Genomic DNA, 7,007 nt, shown 5'->3' on the forward strand with positions numbered 1-7,007 from the left:
GGGAGTTTTCCTGTGTTATTATTAGACGCAGCCACATCTAAGAACAGGACGGAGCTGAAGTTAAGCTGTGGATTTTTAAGTCCAGGAATAAAGTCCTCAGTAGGAGGAGGTCAGGGGTCATCGACCAGCAGGGTCACTGAAGAGCCCAGGTAACAGTAACATACATCATAGAACATGGAAATATAGTCATAACATTATTTGAAAAACAAAACAAAACTGTATTACAAAAATATATTAATTAATAATAATTGCGCTAAATAATTAAAGAAACTATAATTAACATTCAGGAATGTTGAAGTCTGTATCTATCTATCTATCTATATAAATATATATGTATATATAGTCATAACTCACACCAGTGACAGTGAAGTGAGGTTCATGTCTGCTGAGGCTTCTTTGTAAATGTTTCAGGTCACAGTATTCCGAGTTCGTCCAGACGTTATCACACGACGACAATAAAAGACAAGGACAGCAGTAATGGCGGTTTCTGACCGGACAGACACACAGACCGTCTCTTCGTTTGTACCTCTACATTTAAAAACAACGACTCTTCTGTCCCGTAGTTTGAAGCTAACCTTTTAGCTCCGGCGTCCAGACGTTATCACACGACGACAATAAAAGACAAGGACAGCAGTAATGGCGGTTTCTGACAGGACAGACACACAGACCGTCTCTTCGTTTGTACCTCTACGCAGCAGCAGCAGCAACAGCAGTAACAGCAGCAGCAGTAACAGCAGCAGCAGTAACAGCAGTAACAGTAGTAACAGCAGTAACAGCAGTAACAGCATCAGCAGTAACAGCATCAGCAGTAACAGCATCAGCAGTAACAGCATCAGTAACAGCAGTAACAGCAGGCCAAAACTTTAGTTATCAAATACTTTTTTCTACTTACTCCCATCTTATTTTTAAAAACCATAGTCAGCCTTACCTTTACTTCTAGCTGAAGTCCGCTGTTATGTCTCTCGGTTTCCCCTCACCTTCACATCGTCGAGGCTAATGTTTAGTCTCCGTTGTTCATCCGATGACAAATCGATCCTTTAATTTCCAGAAGTTTCTAAATAAATCTGTCTTTGAATGTTCGTGTCTGATCTTCCATGTCTGCTGAGGCTTCTTTGTAAATGTTTCAGGTCACAGTATTCCGAGTTCGTCCAGACGTTATCACACGACGACAATAAAAGACAAGGACAGCAGTAATGGCGGTTTCTGACCGGACAGACACACAGACCGTCTCTTCGTTTGTACCTCTACATTTAAAAACAACGACTCTTCTGTCCCGTAGTTTGAAGCTAACCTTTTAGCTCCGGCGTTAGCTTCCATTAATTATCACCTGCTGTTTGGACCGGAAGTCCAGTTTGGAGAAACGTTTCCGTCTTGAAACACAATCCATATTCAATCTGATCAGACGCAGCATAAAAACCGCTGTTCTTCACCGACTACTGCCTCTGGTTTGGCGCCGACTTTTAATTGGTCGTTGTAGCCAGTTGGAGAGAACTGTCAGTTCACATACGACGCCTTGAGGTGAGGCGTAGTACTGCCTGCTTTCTCTGCTGACGTTTCTCTGCTCTTTCTAGTCCGATCAGCAGAAACAATTCTCTCCCACAGACATTACAGACATTACAGACATTACAGACATTACAGACATGACACAGACTGTAGAGAGTCACGATGTTGAACTAATATGTCTGTAAAGTTCATACTGATGATATGATCTGAGGAACAGAAACGGACCCGCGTCATGTGACCCAGTTTGATTGGATCGTCAGTCAGAGTCACAGCCGCCGCTTCACCCGGGATTTCTGCTCTGTATTTGACCGCGAAATACTCGAATTCGGCGATTTTTAATTAATAAAAAGTCAAAAATGTGTCGAGTCAAACTGGAAATCCATCTTTAATCAGTGGAACATATCAATATTTATTTGATGTACTTTTTTATCATGATGGCATCAGCAGATGTTTCAGGGGTTTCTACAGTGAATCATTTTTTTCCTTTTCTCCTTGTTCTCTCCATCTTCTTCTCTGACTCCGACCATCTTCACGTCTTCCTAGCTCCATCTCTAACATTCTTCTACAAGAGTCAGTCAGTCAGTCAGTCAGACATGAACCATGAACCATGAACCATGAACCATGGACCATGAACCATGAACCATGGACCATGGACCATGAAGCAGGTTGTGTGTAACTGCAGTTTAAATATTGGATTCAGTTTGAAGTGGCGTTTGTTTTCCTGTGCGTGCCGTTCAGTGGGTGGGGTCAGCACTAACAGCTGACGTCAGGAGCGGGAGAACCTCACGTTAGAAATGGTTCTTAATAAATGTTACACCCAAATGAATAATTAAGAGATTATTGGTCAACCCTGTGATCACGCACCTGGCAGCGTGTTTGTTGATGTTGGACACACCTTCAATGTCCTCTGTTGTACAAAGTGTGTGGTGATAAAACCGCACTCTGTGTGTGTGTGTGTGTGTGTGTTTTCAACTAAGACTGACCTGGTCTCACAGTCCACGTCCATTCACAGCTTCATCTGTCAGCAGTAATGATGAAAACCAGCAGCAGTAACAGCAGTAACAGTAGTAACAGCAGTAACAGCAGTAACAGTAACAGCAACAGTAACAGCAGTAACAGCAGTAACAGTAGTAACAGCAGTAACAGCAGTAACAGAAGTACCAGCAGTAACAGCAGTAACAGAAGTACCAGCAGTAACAGCAGTAACAGAAGTACCAGCAGTAACAGCAGTAACAGTAGTAACAGCAGCAACAGCAGCAGTAACAGCAGTAACAGTAGTAACAGCAGCAACAGCAGCAGTAACAGCAGCAACAACAGCAGCAACAGCAGTAACAGCAGCAGCAACAGCAGCAACAGCAGTAACAGCAGCAGCAACAGCAGTAACAGCAGTAACAGAAGTACCAGCAGTAACAGCAGTAACAGTAACAGTAACAGTATATGTGACATCGTGACCTGACCAGAGTCTCGGTCACTCAGGGGTTAACCTGACGATCATGTGACTTTGAAGCAGCCTCTCAGCTGAGTGTGTCTCCAGTGTTTTTGATAACTTTAGATGATACTCAAACCGTGGAGACGGGGCTCAGAGAGGACGCTGAGTGAGAGTGTGTTTGATGTGTGATGTTTCCAATCAGTCAGATAATAATAATAATAATAATAATAATAATAATAATAATAATAATAATAATAATAATAATAATAATAAAGATTTTCAGTCTCAGTCCTGGGAGATTTATAACAGCGTGCACTCCATCCAGGTTCTTTTAGGAAACAGATAATTCACTTGTCAAACAATCATTACTCAGATCACACTGTCAGGATGCTAATCCATGCTAAGCTAACATATTAGACCTATTTATTGTAATTATCTGTAATTGCTGCAGAATGAGTCCTGTTTAAACAGGACTTCCAGTTCAGACACTAGACGCCGTCTCTTATTATTCACTCTTCCTCCTGGTATATAATATATTTTTATATGTTTTATTTTATTTTCTAAAACCTAAAAAAGTTTGCACTGATGCTCAAGTTTTTTTTTCTTGTAGTTTAAAAAATGCAGTAAAGTGTGATTTAAAGGATCATGGTCCTGGACACGGAGGCAGAAAAAGACTTTAGCAGAGGTCACACATTAGTTGGTGGAAGTCTGCTTAATTTGATCCCATTAGGAGAAGGTCACGACCTTCAAGGTCGTGACCTTCATCAGTCCCCACACTGATGAAGAGTGACTTCACTGACGTCTCCAAACAAGTTCTCAGATGATGTTTATTTGTGTGTGGTCACTTCCTCTGACCCGGTGACGTCAAGTCCAAGCAGCTGTGGAAACAGAAGAGAAAAGACAGAAAGGTCACGACCTTCATCAGTGTGGAAGAACACACAGATACAAAACACAGAATCGTTCTCTTACTTTCATGTTCATCACATTGTTACATGACATCTTCACTTCCTGTGATAACATCAGGTCCTGTGATGGGGGGGGGGTGAGGATCTATATGTCTATATGTGTATATATCTACAGTATATACAGTATATACATATATATGTGTATATATATGTCTACAGTATATCTATACATATATCTGTACATATACATACATGTACAGATATATGTATATATATATCTGTATATATATATATCTGTATATATATATATCTGTATATATATATATCTGTATATATATATATCTGTATATATATATATCTGTATATATATATATCTGTATATATATATATCTGTATATATATATATCTGTATATATATATATATATATATGTGTGTGTGTATGTACAGATATATACAGGGTGTCCTGGACCAGTGGTGATTTGTGGTTACGTCACCATCTCCCATAATTCATCAGGAAAGTCTTGTTCCATCATTGTGACAATGTCCCAATCGTTGTTATCTGTGCTCCGCTGCTCCTGTCTGGGCTCTAACAGACACAGAGCTAACAAAGTGGAAACAGGTCAGAATTTAAATGTGGATTTACTTTATTTATTTTTGATTTACTTTAATGGACAGTTGGTTTAAAAACTCATCTGGGATGATATCAACGTAGACTGAAGGAGTGGTGAAAACTCCCAGGATTTTAATTGGCTCCTGTGGTTAGAGGACGTTCACCCCGGTACAGTGGATGGAATCAGAGCGTGTCATTAGTCACACACAGTCGGGGTTCCCTATGTTTAGCCCCACGCTCCTGTCTGCTCTGAATACAGCACCAAAAAAACCCTCAACTCCTATAAATACCCCAGGATGGAGTGTGTGTGTGTGTGTGTGTGTGTGTGTGTGTTTAAATCCACACCCCCTCGGCTTCATTTATCACTAGACATCATTTCCTCAGGCTTTTTTTTTTTAAGAATGAAGGCGTGCTGCAGCAGTGACAGAGCCTCGTGTTGGAAACACGTCCAGTCTTTTGTCTGTTGTTCAGATCAGACACCACATGGAAAAAACACAAATTAAAACAACAGTTTAACGTTACATTTGACCTTTTTTCAACACTGTTCTTCATCACAAAAGCTTCAACAGTCAATTATCATCTTCTGGCTAAGAAACAACTGACGAGGGCTGAGAAAGTCGTCAGTCAAAGGAAAGAGTCAGAAACACCTGTGTTCCTTTAATAAAGACGGCTAATGCTAACGTCCAGGGACAGAGTGGAGGAGACAACAACAACAACAGGGAGAGGAAACATCTGTGGAGAGGCTCAGTGGAACAAAGAGGAATTTCCGTCAATGGACGGAAAAACTCCAAAAACTCCAAAGAACAGAAGCGAGAACTCTAAAGAACAGGAGAGAAAACTCTAAAGAACAGGAGAGAGGACTCTAAAGAACAGGAGAGAGGACTCTAAAGAACAGGAGAGAGAACTCCAAAGAACAGAAGAGAGAACTCCAAAGAACAGAAGAGAGAACTCCAAAGAACAGAAGAGAGAACTCTAAAGAACAGAAGAGAGAACTCTAAAGAACAGAAGAGAGAACTCTAAAGAACAGAAGAGAGAACTCCAAAGAACAGAAGAGAGAACTCTAAAGAACAGAAGAGAGAACTCCAAAGAACAGAAGAGAGAACTCCAAAGAACAGATGAGAGAACTCTAAAGAACAGGAGAGAGAGAACTCTAAAGAACAGGAGAGAAAACTCTAAAGAACAGGAGAGAGGACTCTAAAGAACAGGAGAGAGGACTCTAAAGAACAGGAGAGAGAGAACTCTAAAGAACAGAAGAGAGAACTCTAAAGAAAAGGAGAGAGAGAACTCTAAAGAACAGAAGAGAGAACTCTAAAGAACAGAAGAGAGAACTCTAAAGAACAGAAGAGAGAACTCTAAAGAAAAGGAGAGAGAGAACTCTAAAGAACAGAAGAGAGAACTCTAAAGAACAGAAGAGAGAACTCTAAAGAACAGAAGAGAGAACTCTAAAGAAAAGGAGAGAGAGAACTCTAAAGAACAGGAGAGAGGACTCTAAAGAACAGGAGAGAGAGAACTCTAAAGAACAGGAGAGAGGACTCTAAAGAACAGGAGAGAGAGAACTCTAAAGAACAGGCGAGAGAACTCTAAAGAACAGGCGAGAGAACTCTAAAGAACAGGCGAGAGAACTCTAAAGAACAGGAGAGAAAACTCTAAAGAACAGGAGAGAAAACTCTAAAGAACAGGAGAGAAAACTCTAAAGAACAGGAGAGAGGACTCTAAAGAACAGGAGAGAGGACTCTAAAGAACAGGAGAGAGAACTCCAAAGAACAGAAGAGAGAACTCCAAAGAACAGATGAGAGAACTCTAAAGAACAGGAGAGAAAACTCTAAAGAACAGGAGAGAAAACTCTAAAGAACAGGAGAGAAAACTCTAAAGAACAGGAGAGAAAACTCTAAAGAACAGGAGAGAGGACTCTAAAGAACAGGAGAGAGGACTCTAAAGAACAGGAGAGAGGACTCTAAAGAACAGGAGAGAGAACTCCAAAGAACAGATGAGAGAACTCTAAAGAACAGGCGAGAGAACTCTAAAGAACAGGAGAGAAAACTCTAAAGAACAGGAGAGAAAACTCTAAAGAACAGGAGAGAGGACTCTAAAGAACAGGAGAGAGGACTCTAAAGAACAGGAGAGAGAACTCTGTATGTCAGGTATTCACAGGGGAGTTGTGGGTAATGTAGGAGAACACACAGTCACAGAGGTGTGAACAGACTCTTCCCTCAGCAGCGTCCACAGGTCCACTCTGACCTGAGGGTGGGGTCAGAGGTCACTTCACCTTCACTACTGTCTCTGCTTCACTGAACAAATCCATCTGTTCTCCACTCTGCTGCAGGCAGATTTAGAAGCAGCTCAAGGACACACACACACACACACACGGATGGATGGATGGATGGATGGATGCTCTTTAATTCCGTTGCACCCCTGTGTTACAACGACAATAAAGGCTATTCTATTCTATTCTATTATTATCACTTTAATTTGACAGTTATTGGTAGTACCTCATCAGACCCCTAGGGGACACATACTTAATTGCAAAGTGTTTCAGTGTAAAACAGGTTTACAAACATT

Source organism: Cynoglossus semilaevis, chromosome 2 (genome assembly GCF_000523025.1).
Source record: "Cynoglossus semilaevis isolate Cse_v1.0 chromosome 2, Cse_v1.0, whole genome shotgun sequence".
NCBI classification, from domain to species: Eukaryota; Metazoa; Chordata; class Actinopteri; order Pleuronectiformes; family Cynoglossidae; genus Cynoglossus; species Cynoglossus semilaevis.